The sequence below is a fragment of the Thunnus thynnus genome, chromosome 7 (genome assembly GCF_963924715.1).
Source record: "Thunnus thynnus chromosome 7, fThuThy2.1, whole genome shotgun sequence".
In the NCBI taxonomy this organism is placed as follows: Eukaryota; Metazoa; Chordata; class Actinopteri; order Scombriformes; family Scombridae; genus Thunnus; species Thunnus thynnus.
Window position 1 is genome coordinate 2,063,301 of NC_089523.1, and position 19,364 is coordinate 2,082,664.

General features: G+C 38.6%; 1 protein-coding gene across 3 annotated transcripts in view; it reads left to right on the forward strand.

The window, feature by feature from the left end:
• The window catches only part of sez6b (seizure related 6 homolog b), a 276,079-nt gene that overhangs the window by 94,638 nt on the left and 162,077 nt on the right, over nucleotides 1–19,364 (forward strand). The gene's annotated exons all lie outside the window — the stretch shown is intronic.

Sequence of the window (19,364 nt, forward strand, 5' to 3'; positions counted from 1 at the left end):
AAAGGCACTGCTTTTGTAAGACTTTGATTATGGATGTTTTGTGCTTGTATGTTGCATATTGCTCAGATCATTGTTGTCTACTTTGTAGACATGGCTATTTCCAAAAATCATCCACCATACCAAACAGAGAAAAATCAACATCCCAGAAATAAAGCTTAAATAACTAAAACTGATAACCATCAACCCCAAACTGGCATGGTCCTTTGCGCTTTGGAGATTTGGATTAGTTTGCTTATTTGCACTGTGCTGTGTTGTTCTGACTGTTGTTTCAGAGGCTTTGGCTATAAAGATGTCACATCTTAGGAGTTTAAATGTGTACCTGAAATAAATATAATAGTGTCAGCATTTTCGTTACACAAATATCAATACTGGATTTCATAGACTCATACAAGTTGAAGCCTACCATTGATGACACCGCCACCTCCCTCTGAAGAGCTGGTCTAAAGCACTAACAAACAGCAGGACTTTTTGTTTTCTTAAAAGTCTTGTCATATATGTCTTGCTTGTCTCAGCGTTGCCCTGCGAGTCATGTGTCCCACTGGGATAATTCCTGCTACCTCAGATCACCCGTCCATTCCTGTGAGTATGTTTAAGGGGCCTTCTTTTCAGTCAGACAGGAAACGGAGGCCGAGGACCTGCACCTGAACAACCTGCCAGCTGCCAATCAGCTGCTGCAAGCCAGCGCTGTGCACAAACAAGCTTATTGAATTAATGTTCAAAAGCAGAGCGGGCCCCGAGCTCGGTAATTATAAATCAAGAGTAATCAGCGGAACATAATTGATTTGGTAATTGTGTTTGCTTTCTTGAGCTAGACCCAAAACTTTGCTGGCATGAATTAAGGACGTTGTCATTGCAGTTGGAGCACTGCAGTGTTATGTTGTGTGAATGTAAAATGCCTGTTGCTAGTTTGTTTCAGCCAAGTGGGATACAGACCAGTTACAATAACACTAGAAACGCCTGTCTTGTTCTCCTGGGGTACAAAATGATAAAAGGTTACAACTGCATATATACTAATATTTCAAATACAAGAGCTTACTTATTCACAATGACTGACTTCTCATTATTTTAGAGGCACTTCACTTCAGAATAGATATATAAAACTTCAAACTCTGTGTCTGTCAATATTTTTTAAGAAAGTAACACTGACATATCATCACCTTTTATTTCTAACATTATCATTCATTTGGAGTCGTGTTTCTGGGCTTTCCACCAACCCCTGAGGGAAATATCTGGCTCTTTAGCTGCTAAATGCTCCACTATGTTGACCAGCTGATCTACAGTAAACTGTGTCTGTTTGCCATTTGGTGCTGAGCAGGTAGTGTACAGTGGGTTTTTAGAGTTTTTTCTCTGAAAGCGCTGAGAGTGAACCAAAATTTGTACAAGTTGTCAGCACTGGCACAGTTGTCACATTCACCATCTCCCCTTCCTCTCAAAGCTTTTTTTGTTTCAGCTCTACTTCTTCACTGTCTGATTAAACCACCATGCAACTGTTGAGAGAAATGTATCCACACAGACCACAGCAGGGTTACCCGACTCTGCTTTCCCTTCTTGTTATCTCCACCCGGTGTGGCTGCCTGTCGCAGCAAGATGAGGGACTCGAGGGGGCAAGATTGCATGCCCATCTCTGATTGAATCAGCAGTTGTCTCCTGTCAGTTATCTCTGTGTGTTGGAGAAATAGTCAGGTAGTGCTGCTTGGGTTTTCGTCTGCCGCCCTGATAAGACAGACAGGAAGCAACACACTTGATCCTGCTGCTGACGAGTTCCTCTTAGACAAAAGGCAAATGAAGCCTCCCTCCCCTTCCCCGCTCCTGATAATTCAAAAGCAATTTCCACATGCTGCTCACTCTTTGCGCCTAATTCAAATATTTGAATTATTCTGGTCACTGCACTGATATGCAGATTACTTGGTAGGGGAGTATTTTAATCATGCCATAGTGAGATACTTCCTCTTTTTATTCCACTTCTAAACAAACTCCTCTAATTGCTTTACTGTTGGAGGTGATAGTTAAATTCACCCCTAAACATACAAACGGCTTGCTTGTTTGTTTTTCTCTGAGATTAATCCCTGCGGCTATCCTTCTCTCACACTTCAGTGATTAAAAATTGCACTTGGGAAATCAAGGATCGCCTCGATTCTGGCTGGTGGAACAAGAAGGGGAACCTTGTAAGACATCAGCGTATGGCTTATTTTTCCGCTGAGTGCCCATGTTGCCGACAGTGTCCCTTTCTATCTTAAGTTCAAAGGTCTTTACAGTGCCAGTGTTTCATCTGGGCTCCCTCTGCTCTCTGAGTCACTGGATGTTGACAGTCTTTTCCGTTCCACTCCACTGACTTCACTCAAATTTCACACTTGTCAGCTTGCCTGATTCCTCAAACAGCTACAAGCACATCTCAGTGTAAAACCCTCTACTGTCCCCTCTGTGTTTTGATGGCTTCAGGTTGAATCTAAAGTGGTCACAACTGGTCCTATTCCTACTCATCTATTTTTAAATAACCACATCTCTCTTACAGTAATTAAGGAAAGCTGCAGTATGAAATGATAAAGAGTCACATATGGTCGCTGTGGGGTTTATTTGTTGAGGTAATAGCTTCAAGCCTGTAGCTCTGGTCACAATTCCTATTGGTCATTATTTTATATTGACTGTATCTATTTATTATCTAAATTGACTGTAAGTCAATTTCAATTTTGAGACCCGACCCCCTGTCCAGTACAAGGTCATGAAGCAATCAATTAAAGGTGACTAATTGTAGGTTAAGACAAAAAAAGGGAGAGGGGTTTAAGTTTACATTTAAAGGACTCAACAGACTCGGATTGTCTGACGTCAGCAGGGAGATTATTACATTAAAAGGGGGCCCGAGAGGAAAAGGCTGCCTGCTGACTTCTTTTTAACTATGGGGACACATAGGAGCCCTGCATTTTGAGAGCAGAGAGCTCCAAATGGACTATAAGGTTTAAGGAGATCAGACAGGTATGAGGGGACATGCCCATTTAGGATTTTATAAGTCAGCGGAAGCATTAAAGTCTGATCTAACATGGATAGGAAGCCAGTGAAAGGAGGCTAGAATTGGTGTAGTATGGTCAAATTTTCTTGTTTTAGTTAAGATTCTAGCTGCAGCATTTTGAACCATCTGAAGAATTTTTAGCACTAGTACGTGGGAGACCACATTACAGTAATCAAGTCTGGATGAAACAGGCATATATTAGAGTCTCTGTGTCAGCCATGGACAGAATTTGACCTGTTACGTTAAGGCCTGTTGAAACCAAAGAGTCATGATGAGACGAGTTGAAACTTGCAACTACTTGCAGTGCGCCAGTCTGCCCAAAGAATGGAAAATTAGAGACTGGTCAGTAGTTGTTAAGAGCCCTTGGATCAAGGTGCGGTTTCTTAAGTAGAGGTTTAACCATAGGCATCTTAAAACTTCTGGGTACAATACCAGTAGTAAATGATACATTAACAATATCTAGCATTGTAGGTCCCTGAAAAGGCCAGAGGTCTTTAAAAAAGTTTTGCTGATAAAGGGTCAAGTAGGCAAGTAGTTGGTTTAGAAGGCTGTAAGGCTGATACAGAGCCTGATGAAGGTTGTACATCTATTTCTCAAAATATAGCTACCTGATAAATTAACCAAATGTGTTGGCTGTGTAAGAGGGGCTTATTTTATTTTTTTAGCCATGCTAGCGGCATGGCTCTAGGGATGGCAATGTTGGTCAGTTGGTCGGTCTAGACTGAAGTATTTTGACAACTATTCAATGGATTGCCATGACATTTTGTATAGACATTCATAGTCCCCAGAAGATTAATCCTAATGGTTTTGGTGATCCCCTGACTCTCCCAAAGCACCACTAGTATTTTTGGTTCAGAGCTACATGTCTGGACAACTATGGATTGACATTGACATTTTGTTGTTGCCATTGTGATGGCTGCACCCTCGGCCACACCTGCAGATTAAAATATTTGGTTATCTTTCCACACTCTTTTATTTGCATTTTGAATTACGTTTGCTCTTAGGTTTATATTTAGTAACAAGTTTCATAATTAAATAGCCACCACAGTTTGATTTTGCATTTTGTTTTTATTAATATTTTTATTAATAACACAAATTTTCCAGATGAAGCGTGCACATTTTGCATTGTTAAAACACAATTTCTGTTACCTTATGTTGTACTAATATTCCCTATCTTTTGAGTTGATCCAAGAGATGTCTGGCCTCTAAAATGTAAAAGATTGGCTGATACATTAAGCACTATTATAGACCTGCACCTGGGTCCTGGAGTATACCAACCTCCTGCAACAACAAGGGGATTTGGGAAGAGAGCCTTTTGTTTGTGTATTCTGAGGTTCATTTTTTGTATTGAGTTATTGTGTTTAGATTTTGCTATTGAGTTAGAAACAAACTGCATATGTAGTCTTTGATTTAGTAGTTGTCTTTTGTCCACCCCTCATGTTAAAAATGGTAAAATGATTTGGTCAACCAGTAGACACAGTATGTTCCCCTCATGTTTCATTAGTTAGGTCAGTTTTTGTCTCTGTTGAGGTCAGTTAAGTTATGCAGTTCAGTTTGCTGTATTTTGAGTTCAGTTTTGTTCTATTGACCTCTTTTAGCACCCAATTTAGTTATTAATCAACATGTTTCTTCTGCATTTTTTGGGTAAATAAAACCCCACTTTTTTAAATTACAAAAACCTGTGTCCTGTCCTCTACTGTTTGGTCCCTTACAGCTATCATCAGGTCAAAATTTCAATTTGTCCAATATGTTGGTTTATGACCAAATACTTGCAAAACTCCTGACATTCCCATCAGCCTCAGCTATACCTTGTGTTTAGTGCTAATTAGAAAATGTTATACCCATATAACATGTTGATGTTTAACATCTACATGCTATATGGGTATAATATAATGCTATATTTAGTCCAGCACCATCAGTAGGGTGAAAGCTTAATTCATGTAGCATTATGTGTGTTATATTGTCTTAGATCTAATTTTATAGTGTGTAACAGTGAAGATGTATCATGAGCACTACATGGCAGATAATGTTGAGCTCACTGTACAGAGATAACGGTGATAACCACATGTCGGTCAAAAGCCTCACACCATCTTGAAATGGTTCAAATGTTGCCAGTTGCTCTCTAAATCTTCCTCTATCTTTGCCCCCTCCCCCCATTTCCTTCATCCAGCCCTCTGCCACTTCGAGATGGCTCTCCTCTCGACCAGTTGGAGTGGAGAGGCCCATCTGTGGGCTTATCTTGCTCCGCCGGAGAGCAGTAAACACTCATTTTTGTGGCTGTCAGTTTGGTGAAGACGAGCAGCCATGTGGAACACAGCGCAGCATCAGCAGCATTCCCAGCAGTGGAAATAGAGCTGGTTTCAAGGCTGCGAGAGCCTCTCTTTTCCTCTTTTCTCTCCCCTCCCAGGGAACAATGTTATTGCTTCTAAACCTGCCACATATTGATTTAGAGGTTATGCTTTGTGTGATTCGCTATTTCTTTCTCCTTTTTGAGAGCACGTCTATATATGTTCTACTCATGAGCAGACACATATTATTGTGCTGTTTTCTTATTGCTGTTGTTGTTCAAAAATGACTAGAGACATGTAGTATGTAAAAACATACTGTAGGTAGAGTATCACCTTCAAGACATCACAACTGAACCAATAGAAAGAAAAATGAATTAAATTCAGAAAAAACATTTTTTTTTCTTTTAGAAATTTTTTTGGTTGTATTCATTTCGAATACAAAAAAAAGCCCCATGAAACTGTGAAAAAAATCAATATTCAGAAACCGAGTGAATTTCAGATTATACAAATGTTATTTGCATGGCACTCATTTTGTAGTTTTCATTACTTAGAAGGACTGAGGCTGATCTGCTGAATAATCAGCAGCTCTTTTTTCTCCCATTTTTTCTCTTCACTCTCTATTAGTAGAATCTTCCCTCACTACCAGAGGATCCTGTTTACTGTAAGCTCAACTTAATAGAGACCTCTCGCAGCAGCAAACGCTACACCTTTTAATGTCATAACATCAAATCCAACTGAAAATCTATTTTACTCCTTTTAAAAATGAATTAAATGGGAAATTATGCACTTTATTGTTGGATTTTTTAAATATAAAAAATCTTTTACTTTTTATTGATGGAAAATATGATCATCTAAAAACTGCAGTTTTTTCATAGCAAAGCACATATGGCAACTAATAACACATATCACAATATCACAGACATTGTGACAAACTTCTCTATTGTTTCCAGAGCCGACTCAAGCCTTTCTAGGCTTGTATAAGCAGAACCACCTGGCCCCATTGCTCTTTAGAGTTATCAGAAGTGATAACAAAAGGCAACACTATCGACTGTAGGAATACTCAGTGCTGAAACCAGCATACATTTTATTGTAGCTTGTTTTCCCCTTGAAAATATGCAGATAGAACAACAATGAAATACATTTTTAAATAGACCTTGCTGTTGAACTTTTACAAATATATATTTCTCACTGCCACTGTACTGTAATGGTGACAAACTTCTAAGTGAGGAATATCTCTAAACCTGAAACCATGAAATTATTGTCAGTTTTTGAGAGGTGAACTGACAAAGTTATACTCATAAAGACTGGCATTATATTATATCAAACCCAATTTTTGATAGTATGTATGGCTGTTTTTTTATTCAGCAACAGCCATTCAATAAATCTGCTTTCTCTGACTGTCTTGCTGTATAATCATTTTTTAATTGTTAGCAGATTCCACTGTTCATTCATAGGATTCAAAATGTGAACCCATTCATTATATATATATAAATTCATATGATGCATGCACATACTGGACATGATACAACAAACAAAAGCAGGTGCATGCTTGAGTTTCAATATTCACTTATGAGCTACAGCGTGATTTGCTGTATCCTCAGTTTTTTGGCTGCTCTGCAAACAGATCCACCACCTACATTTATGTTCTCCAGCAGCTGAATTTTTAGTATCAACTGGCGATGTTAATACAGTAATTTGGTTGCACTAAGAATAGTTCATCATATCAATTCCTGGAGCCTAACATGCAGTTTTGAGCATGCTAGGTTTGAAGGTGGTTGGCAAACGTTGGTCATTACACACTCAGTACGTTATCCTGTCATTGTGTGTGTATGTTACCCTGTGATATGAATCTTACAGTAACATATGTAGTGCTAATGAGGTCACAGGACTTCCCATTCCTATGAATTTTGACAGTCTGGTCATTTGCCATCAACATGTTTGCACAAAATGTCCCAAAATAGTTTTTATTTTCTGTTGAAAAATGGGAAAATATGCACAGCTGTTAACTCAAGGTCCACTTACTATCTTTTTCTGGGGATTTCACTCACAAATCATGGCCTTTATGACACCTTGAGTTTGGATTAATTTGTCAAACTACTATTTCCAAAGTTCAAGGATGAATCATTATTACACATTATAATTAATATTTATATTTTGTATAGGTGAATTCAAATTTCAGTTCAACTCATAACATTAAATATGTAGTGAGTTGCTCCTTTGTGTGCAACACAGTATAATGGTGGAAATGCCTTTATGTGTGCTGGCTCACTAAATTTCTGGCTTGGTCTGTCCTTTGGTCTCTGAGTGTGTATTCAGCTTCCAGTGAGGACTAAATCTGACAGGCTTGTGAACAGATCATATCTAATTACCTACACTACAGTGTGGACAAAGGGGTTCACATGCTTTCAGTTACTGACTTACAAAAAATGCAGGGGATAAAACCCTTTATTGTCTGTGTCACTGGACTGTCAACATCCCAATCTCATTCACTGGCTCAAAACCAGTTAGCTAATCTGTGTATCCACTCTTTACTCATTGGTTTTCAGCCAGATTGTGATCAGAAAACACTCATGCAGGTGAATCACTCAGTAACATATAGGCTTTGATGATTCCAAGCCCACGGGTCCTCTGAAGGACCCCATTTCAGCTGCTAATGGTACAGAGAAATGGGTTTCAGGCATAGCAGATAGTATCTTTGTGTTTTTGTCTGTGAGAGATGAAAGGAGGCCAGGCTCCATATACAGTATGTGGCTGTGAAGATTGCGACTCGCTGCCTTTCTCATCTTCACCCCATTCTACAGAATTAATGACAGCAGCTCTATCATGCTATGGACCGGAGGGTGGAGAGACAGTGGGGGTTGTGAATGAAGGAAGGGGGATTACTGTATTGAATTCCCCAAATGGAATTTTGTTCCTATTTTTTTTTTGGAATAACTTGGAGGGTTTTCTCTCTCTGTACACTGTTGTGTCCTTCACTTCCCTCTGTTTCCAAACTCTGTCCACCCAAATCCTTTTCCTTTTGTTCTAAAGATTGTTCTTGCTTTTGCATTTTTTAATTATTTTACAGCAGACAGTGGAAAGTGGCAGGAGAGATAGGAGAATGAAGAGGACACAACAGCAGAGGTCTCAGTCCAGATTCACACTGACATTCAAACAGGCTTTGAAGTTGTTTGTTGTTGCCGTGTTTTGTGCATATGGTATATTTAAGGAGTGCTGCGGCAATAATGGATCTAAATGCTGACTGGCATTTGAGTCACTGGACAGCTTACAGAACTTTGTATTTGGCTGCATTAGAATTTATTGAAATTAGTTATCAGTTTTTTAAAATTATTATTAGTGTGGATGTGGTCAGATGTGATTCCTGTTGTAAAATAATAAATAGCGGGAATAATAAAATAATATATTTAAATATTTTTTATATAAAAAAAAAATATATATATAATATATATCAAAAATATCTGAGGTATGCTTTAACATAATTTCACTCAAGTGTCCTTGAGTGATCTTTATTAAGATGTCAAATCCCTTCCAGCTCCAGCTGTGCTTTTCTGTAGCTGACCTCCCCATACAGGATGGAGGTCATTTATATGAAAGGACCCTCACAGAAATGGAGTAGTCCACAATGTTGAGTCTAGTATTCGCTGTGTTCACTGCTGTGGAAGCAACTCCAGACTTCACTGTTAGAATTTGAATCATCATGTTCTCTGGAGAGATATTTCCCAATGGTACTATTGACCACCTTTCCATGTGGATTAACCACATGGAAAGTAAATTGGAAAATGGCATGGGCTAAATGTGGGTTAAGTAAGCCAGGGCTAGAACTGAGCTCATATGTAATCCATATGGGTTCAGTATTATGGCTCCTTACTACTGTATATGAGAATCTTATTGATTTTTTGCGGGTGAAAGGAAATTAGGTGCTGGGCAGGTGGTGTAGCGCAGTGTTAGTGCTACAAATTAGGTTGATAAGAACGCTCTGACTGAACCAAAACAGTAAAGTTGTATGCCACAAAACCATAACACTGCTAAAAGAAGCTAAAATGTCCTGTAGCTGCAGAGTTGGTGATAATGCTCTGTGGGTTCAGCACTATGAGCAACTACGTTACGCTCACATTTTTTCTATTGTTGATATAAAAATATGAATCAGCGCAGCTATAAATTAGATCAATAAGTTGAAGGGCAGGGAACCAGAATGTTCAATACTAACTGACCTGTCCATCAAAATTCTGTCCTCATTGTTAGTCAAATAATATCATTTAAATATACATAATAAATGCAAATATGAATGTAAATTGATGCTGGGAATGATGTTGCTCTTCTCTCTTGCAAATCAGATTTGTAATTTTAGCCTGTTAAGACAGATTGTCCAGCACAACTTTTCTTTTCAGGTTTCCATTTTTGTTATTTGGCAACTACCCAGTAATAGACTAAGTGCAAAGGTTTTACTTGAGAAAATGTCACTTTACTGGTTGGCTGGTTGGCTGGGAAATACAGTCTACATTTTTCTTTTTTGAGTTTGATCTCCTATGGTGTCAACTATCTGTTTGTGTGTCCACATACATTACAATGGACAAAGATTTGGTATAGATCCAACTCCAGGACGTAGTCCTATATACACATTGAAGCACAGGAGTTTGATTATTAATGGAATTTATTAGGTGCAGGGAGCATTTTTAAAAAAATACAAGTTGTGTCTTTATTAGCCTGGTTCCGGTGCCCACGGGGGAATGGCTGTTTCCCCCGCTTGAAAACCCAACCGACCAATCAGCTACCAAGAGACATCCATTAAAAACAGTGACACAAAAGTATCCACAAAAATGTTGACAGGTGTGGAACAAATTGATACAGCTGTACAGGTTGTTGTCAACTTGCAGAAATAAAACCCCTTAAAGTTGCACTATAAAAACAATTGCTAAATAACTTGAATATGCGCAATGTGACAAAAAAAATCACTCACAGTAACAAATGCATAACAATTTGCAGAAAACAGGAACAAGAAAACAGCTACAGTTTCCTTCAACTCTATGAATGTTGTAGCATCCTCCAGTTGGTTTGCGTTTCATGATCCACAACTGTGCAGTGTGGCTCACTATCACAACTTTAATTGGCCTTTTTTCCGGCAGCAGCATGCAGTGCTTCTTTCAGTGAAAAAGCTCTGATAAAACCACTTTACACACAAACAGCAGACAAAGTTACATCTAGCTGCTAAAGACCCACTTGTATCCTTCATTTGGTGAAAACTAAAACAGAGCTAGAAGGAGAGTGAATATTGGATGTATCTTAGTCAGGTTGTCAGAAACACAACTCCAAATGAATGCTTATGTTACTTTGTGGTAGCTAGATGTGTAAATAGGCAATTGTTTGCCATACTAACATTATAAGCCCGTAATATGTTGAACTTTTGTATGATGTTCTGTTTGTGAAGTTCTGTCCCCAACTAGCCAAAAAAAACAAAAACAAAAAAAAACCCCAGCAAAAACTGTTTTTGCTTGTTTTTTCCTTCATTTATAAGCTTACTAGTGCAGTGCCCGTTCAAAACGTGCCTATTTGGAATGGGCTGATTTCTCAATACCCAGTGAGATTTGTGCCCTTCCCCCTAACGCCTCTCATGCAGACTATTGGTAGACACTGCAATTTACCAATGCTCCCTAAACACCTCATATGCAGGCTATCAGTAGACGCTATAATTTACCCATGTTCCCTAAAAACCTCACATGCTGAAGTTGATCAGATGAACTGTAGTGCCTGTTCAAAACATGCCTGAAACATCCTGCACCTGCCCTATGTTTTGAACATACATACAAAGTTCCTGCGTGTGAGGAACAGGAGTAGATCATAACTCTCTAAACTTTTTCAATTCATTCTCTATGGTAGTTCTTATCACTATGGATGTAATCCTACCTCCGACCACAATGTGGGTTGCAATGGCAGAGTGGCGCTGTCCATATTTCTGCTCGTTGACTCCACGGGCAGAAGAAGAAGCAAATCAAGGTTGTAGAGGCAACGTTGTTTATGGGGTATTTTTATATATATCTTGAGAACTGCTCATCCAAACAACTTTACACATCAACATTGCACTTCCTCGTTTCCCCAGCAATCCACCTGCCGGGTATGAAGTAGATCAGACAAATGGTTCTCGAGATACGCAAAGGACAAACCCACATGCATACATACATACATACATACAGACAGACAGACAGACAGACAGAGATTCTTTGTTTTATATAGAGAGATGCGTCACTATATGTGTCAGCCAGGCTGCTGTATGTCGTATTTTTCAGTACAAGTTAGGCTATTCAGAAAACCATCATTTTTCATGTGAGTAGTACTATACATGCTCTAGGAGACTTTTTTATGGAAAAAACCCAAAAAAATCTAAATTTAAATTTTGTAATTTTTTGTCTTCACATCTAGACGTTTTCAGTCCATCACAAATATCCATATATAAATGATTGGAGGAGATTGTCAGGGTTCCAGGGATATAAGAACCATGTTGATGAGACATTCTGAGCTTCAGTAATGTCAAAAATGTATTGATGGAGCCAAAAGAACAAAATACAGAAACCCCATATTCACTGATTTGATCACTCTGATTGTTTTGCTGATTGTAATTGTTCTGTATCAGACAGCATGATTAATGATTGTTGTTTACATTATGCTGAATTTTCTCAGCATAATGCCCCCTTCTACATCACAGGCACAGATGTAGCTGTAAAAAGACTAAATTACTTTTAATGGAGAAAAGGTCAGAAATGTGATGATTATGAATCAAGATCTCAAGTTATAAGTAATGTTGTTTTCTATGATATCAAAATGGATTTACTTATGCTGATCCATTACAGATGATGGAGAAACAACAATCTTTGTAAAAAGTGGATTGTTCTGAATTTGACAGTGTGTGTTTGATGTCTCTGCATTCTGGTTTGACAGATTTATGATTTTGAGATTAAAGGGTCCAAATTATGCTGCTATACAATTAGATATACTTTATTGTACCCTTACGGATATGTATGTTATATAAGGGATATAAATGGTCACATGTTCTGCGATTGTCATGAAAGACTACTGCTCCTAGCAATGGCTACCACAACTTCCATATCTACTGAAAATTATGTTGGTGGTATAGATACAGTATATGATGTACCACTGATTGGGTAGGGCAACATAACATAAACACAGCTAATGTCAGGCTGAAAGATCAACGGAGTGAGAGTCAAAATCTGATGACTATAATACATATTTATTGACTTGTCCTTGCACTTAGCCACAGGCTAAGGCACAGAAGTGAAATCCCTGCATATTTATTTTATACTATTTTACTATTTGGATTTATATGACCAATGAGACCTTTTATCCGATCTCAGTTCCTGAGGATGATGGCCATTAGAGCAATGCCACTCCAATATTCATGATTACAACAGTGAAAGTGTGTCTTGTACGGGCTGTGATGAGTTTACTGTGTATGTGTGTGTGTGTGTGTCTGTGGTATGTGTGAGTCTAGTAATCCATCACGTTTGCCTGGCAGAAAGCAGCCAAGGTGGTGAAGTGCTTGATCTTCCCCAAAGCTGCCAGCTGCTGATAGGTCCCATCTCAGCACACCACCCCCCATATTTCTTCATCTAATTGGATTGCAGCTTGTCAGCGTCTCATTTGTATATGGCCACCACCTCCTCCACATTTACAGGTTTCTGCCACTGATTACTTAGCTGGAGGCTTCCCGACACAGCCTAAGTAATGACTTTGCTTCCTAATTTTTCCCATCCATTCATATTTGTCTCTTTCTTGTCTTGTCCTCCATCTCAGTCTCTGTCTGTATCTATCTACCTTTCCTCTTCCTGCTGGTTGTTTTCTCTTGCAGCCTGTCTCTCTTTCTCACCCTTTCTCCATCCCCTCCAGCCTCTGATGAAGTCAAATTGTCTCTGTCCGTCCGCCACTGAGGCTGCACACTGTTTTTTTGTGGCAGTCTGTCAGCAGGGAACATCTTGTTCAGTTATGGTATTGGATCTCAGGACTGATGGAGACAGTAGGTGGACAGATCCAAGGTGACAGATGGACTGTAGCTGCTGGACACTGGCAGTACAGTGCAGTGGAGCTGACAGACTGGCAGCAGATCCTGTGCAGCCCACCAGACAGTCTGAGTGAGGGGGAATTTACATCAGAAGGCCGGATCAGAAGTTTGACGAATATGAACTCATTGAGAGCTGTCAAACCACAGTCAGGATAAATGTTTCTGTCAGTGGTGATGTTTGTGTGTACAGTAACTTAGTAACCAGTTGCTGTCAAAGAAAACATACCTGTCCTATTAACCTACATGGCAGTCTCAGAGAAGCCCCAATCATTGTAACCAGCCTCATATGAATGACTTACATTCATACTCATCAGAACATACTGTTTTGATGTCGGATATTAAACATAGTCAAAATTGTAAAATATGAGGTTAACATATGTAGAAATGCCCCCTGCTAGTCAAAAGCCAGGGCTCAACGCTTCGTTTGCAAGGTTTTTTCTACCTTACCAACGAGCTGATGTCAGCTCATTGTGCATGCCCATAAATGGCTGTCCATTCTGTAGCCTTAGTTGCTAGGGTTGATACAGTTGTGTGTGTTGTCTACTCTCATATTTCAGATCAGATTCTGGATAAAACATGTATGTATGGATTTGAGAAGTCGACATTTCAACTAAAGAACGAGAAAAAGAAGTGAAATCCTACTATTATAGTTTTTTTGACATAGCCCCCTGAGCCACTGGAAGTCGGCTGAGATGCAGCCTCTGGAAGCTGGCCAATCAGACAAGCTTTCGAGAAAGATGGAGAGTGAATGAGAGAGAGAGAGCATGAAAATAAACGTTGATTTGATGATTCTTCCATAGCAGTTACGTTCTAAAGCAGAAAAAAAAAGCCATCAAACACTCATCAGATCATTTACTGTGGAGACAGACATTCTGAGTTTCAGTATCTTCTTCCACCTCTGCATCTCTCCTGTACTTTCATGACATAAAACTCAAACATCAGTCATGCAACAGTAAAGACAAAGAACAAAACAATGTCTGACAGTGCAACCCTGTCTCCTTACAGTTATAATCGCAACAACAAATTCATATTGAAGGAAACGCTGGCCGAGTGTTGTTTTCACAATGAGAAATGTTGTTAATTAACAAATTTGGCAAGTTGCAAAAATGTTGATGTTGGACGTATAAGTAAAATGTGCAGTGAGAACATATTCCATTTTTTTCCCACCAAAATATCCCATCTTGCTGTACAATATCCCCTGTTAGTAACAACAGTATTATTAAATGTTTCTATGGTTGTGTTTAGACACTGGCAGCACTTGGTTAAGGTTAGGGAAAGATCATGGTCTTGATTTAATATATATATATACACACACACACACACACACACACACACACACACACACACACACACACACACACACACACACACACACAAAATCACTGTAAATATACACGTGAAACAGAAAAATTAGACTTGAAGTTTAAAAATACTCTTTGAATTTCAATTATACACATCCTGGAACTATTTGGTCTGAAAGGGCTATGACTTTTGAAACAGTCAACAACAGTGTGCCTTTACAGAATCAGTATACTCTGGTTAGACCTTACTGTCAACTCTTTTCCTAGGAACTGTTTCTTTAATACAAACTATTTCTAGTAAATCTGTTCAAATATGACTATATAAAAAAGAAAATCTATAATTTTTTGCTGTTACTATAATTACTACTATCACTATAATTTGGGTGAACTGACCCTTTAACAACACTTTAATCACATTTTAGCTCCCATATGAGCAAACTTTACCAATGAGTTGACAAAACAGTCCCTCAAGTTACACTTCTTCATTCCACTAACCTTTTCCAGAGCTTTCAACCATATCCCAGGGTCTTCATTTGCACGTGGAGTTTGGTCAGTTGTCATGGGGATGGATCATGAGGATGAACAACAACTGAGCAAACTTCCTCAGCTGATGAAGACTCTTTTATAATTATAAGAGTGTATTTGTTGTAAGTGTGTGCTACCTTGGCCCAGGCCTCCATTGGGAAAATAGCTTTTCAGTCAGATAATAGCTAGAGCCCAACACAATGTTTTTCTAGACTTTCTAGACTCAGCCAAACACACTGCAAAATAATGAGGTTGCTGAGATGGTCAAAGCCAAAAGTGAGGACAGTGCAGGCCTGATGCGTTCATCATGCTCATTGATATCATTAATATTACTATTTTCAGCTATTGATATATATACACTAAATGGTAAATATACGTAAAATTATATAAAATGATCAAACTGAGTTTTGTGTTTGACAAGTATAAAACATTTAGCCCCATGTAAGCCAGAATTTTGAACTGGTAAGTTACTGTAGTTATAATATTTTTATACATCATCACTGTTGGGAAACATTTCATGAAATGGAAGATTCTGTGTCTGGAACCTCAGTACTTTTTTGGTACCAACTGAAATGTGTCTATTGCATATCTGTCAAGGAGAGAAAACATATTATTCACTTCACTATCATTCACAAACCAATCTGATTTACTTATTTTTCATCATATCATTCCTGATTTAAATGATACATTTACAAATTTAAACAGTTGATGAACCTAAAAACCTAACATCAAACATAATGAAATTACTCTCAATGATCATACAATCTGCAGTACCTTTGAAGATTGATACATTTTTTTATAATTAGATTAGGCTGTCAACCAGCTGGCAGAGTCTGGACAGCCAGACAGCACAGAGAACTGTGCGTCCTGTGTGCGTCAGTCATTGGTGGAGCAGTCTGTCAATCCTATCTAACCCAGTAAATACCACATGTGATTGGACTGTACTTCAGCCCCTGCCTCCAGGATCCTGGGTTTTTTTTCCAGACCCTCTGTTTCAGCTGAGAGACAATGCTGCCAAAAATCACATGATTCGCAAGCTCACAACTGTGTGGTCAGATCTCTGAAAAGTGAGTGTTATAAACTTAGCTCTGAAAGAACAGTCTGCAATACGAGTGCAAAATACATCCACAAAAGTTTCAAAATAAAGATTTGCCCTTTCAAAACTCAAGTTTCAACATTTGAAACTTTTTTCCCAATATATGCGCACCAGTTTTCAGATCACGGTTTACAAGATTTCAAGCCTGGAAAACAAACTAATACACCGGGAGAACAGTGACAAATCTGAAGCTCTGGAAATGTGTTGGAAGAAACACTAAAAAAGAGTGCTGCAGTTGTGAATTCAAATACAAAATAATCTTTGCAGAGATCTGAATTTTCTTTTCAGCTTATAAAAACATTATGCGAGCCTTGAAAATTTAGTTTCAATGTTGTAAAACTTTTCTTTATTAGATTTCAAGCTTTCAAACTCTGAGTTTCAACTTTTGAAGCTTTTTTTCAGTTTCAAAAGATGGCATGATATTCATCCCATTAGGTATCAGGTATCATTTTAGAAAACGTAGGTACTGTATCCACACTGGTATTAAACAAATTTCAAATGAAGCTAGCTACTGACATGATTTCTGTTTTTCTGTTCAACTAAAGCTAAAAAACAACAAAACCAAAAACCAAACTGTCAGACACAGATGATTATTCAAAGCAGAGTATTTTTATGTCTTAAAACATGTTGAGGGAGTTCAACTTGACCTTCAGATGGCACACAAAGGCTTTTAACCACATAGACACTAATGAATAAAATTACAGTCATGGAACAAACATGACACTCAGGTAGTTACTCACGAATCCATAAATATATGCTTTTTGTACATAGATGTTACACTTTGCAGCACCATTCTCCTGGAGTCTACATATAATTATCTAAGTGCATAATTTCAACAATACACGCATGCAGGGCTACCTGTGTTTTGTAGAGACTTGAATGTCGGGTTTTGCAGAGGTGTTAAACAAACCTGTAGCTTGTGTTTAAACAGGTTAATAGTGCTTCTTCAGGTTTGCTGAAGACTGTTAGAATAGAATTCCTCCTTGTTATCTCAGCACGCAGACTGGCAATGGCCACTTCTGTTTTACTTCACCAGCGTTAACAATGTACACCTGTGTGCTTGCCACAACATCCAGTTATCAATCTGTTCCCAGTTAGCATTCAGTCATTTCCACAGGTCAGAATGAATTTACGCTAGGTCAGACGTATCTAGAAGAGAGCATTGCATTCTGTTGTCTCAGCAAGTACTTTTCCTCTAAATCACAGTTCCTGGCATTGCTGAGGCGTAAGGCTGCCAAACAATTTCCATTTGCCGCTGTTTGATAGGTGGATCCAGGCTTCTCTCTAGGGCTGTTTTGTTTTTTTTACATTAATTTGTTTGCCATCCGTGGCGGGGAAAGTGACAGCCGCCAGAACCTGAGCTGAGTCTGAATCCTCACTGATTATTGCTACACTTAGAGCAAGAGCAGGGTCCCTGTCTCTCAGCGGTTTTGGCACAAGCAGCGAGCAAAATCAAATGCAATAAAAGCATGTCTGGATTAGAGCTTGTTAAGCGAGAGAAGAGCCTTTAATTGCTCGGGCTTTGTACAGCTTCACAAAGAGCCGGCATTGCTAATCTGTAGCTCAAGGGTGAATGTTTGTGACGAAACAAGCAAAGATGCAAAGTGTGGTGGAGGGAAAAGAAAGGCATAGCAGGAGGGAGGATTTGAACAGAGTTGGTGACAAAGATACACAGTTTCAATTAGCTGCTGGCAGATTATTTTATTTTTTTCATTATTACATGAGTCTGCGAGTTTCAGTCATATTGCCTTGATTACACATCCGTGTGGACTCCAGCTCTTAAAAGGATGGTTCCGGTTTATTTCAATTCTGGACTTATTTTCATCATTTTGGCTGTTGTTTCTATCAGGTTTTAATAACATTTTACTCACCACAGCAAGTGCAGAGATCTGGGAAGGTGGTCACATTACTACAACAGAGTCAAGGATGGCAAGAAACACAGGTTAGACAAATTGACTTCGTGTTTCAGCTTTGACCTACTGTACTTACTATAGCTGTGCTCATACAGTGTTCCTGTGTAGTGAGGGATTCTTACTGACATTTCAGGCTCACTTTCAGTTTTACCTCTAAATGAAATGGTTTAGAATCTGGCTGAATGCTGGTGTTTCTTGCCCCGTTGGACTTTGTACATAAATCATCATGGTGACATCGCTACAACAGAGTTAAGCAAATATCTTTCAGCATAGATGGATTCTCCCATGGGTGAAGAGGGACTCACCTTCCTGGGAGTTACCAATGTGGTCCACCCATGTGGGGTGGTTGAGAGGTGGAGGTGGCAAGCCCCTCATGTGCAAAGCTTTTACATTTTATTTATTATTTATTTATTTCTATTTTAAATACTATATATTTATTACAATTGATTTCTATTAAACACAAAAACACATTCAGTGATTGAATGATGATTGAAAAACAACTAAATATTCTAGTTCCTGAAAAAAAAACTTGTAACTGGACTCTGAAGTCAAACTGTCTGTAACTGCTAGACAGTCCATCAGAAACTCTGCTATTTCAAACATTTACTTGACACAGCAGACGGCTAATCAGCCAGCTAGTGAAAAAAAAAAGAAAATTGGAGAAAACCCTCATTTTAAGTTGTCAAACTCGATCTCGACAGTTTCGTTTCGTCGGATTTTGACACTGAATTGTTTGCACTGATCACCTGCACAGAATATATTTGTTATTGTAGCACTTAGCTGCAGCCCACTATGTGCTTTTATTCTTTTTGAATCAGTATTTTATCTGCACCAATTTTTTTTGTCCACATTATCACAGTGTGTTAAACACTGCAGAACTTGGCCAGACTGTCTGCACCAGAGTCAACTCACAGTAATCAGCCCAGAATGGAACCAAGTCCCCAGCATTTTTCCCAGACCTCCCAATTACCACTTCACCTCTGGGTTTCCCATAAATTGGGTTGATCCTTTTTGAAAAATAATGTTACCAGCCACTGTTGTCTACCTCTGATAATAGTGAGGTCACCACTGTATACATGTTTAACATCTTTTTGTACTTATATCAACTAAAACATTAATTTATATAACTAAAGTATATGGTCCAAACTCTTGAGGAAGCAAAAATCAAT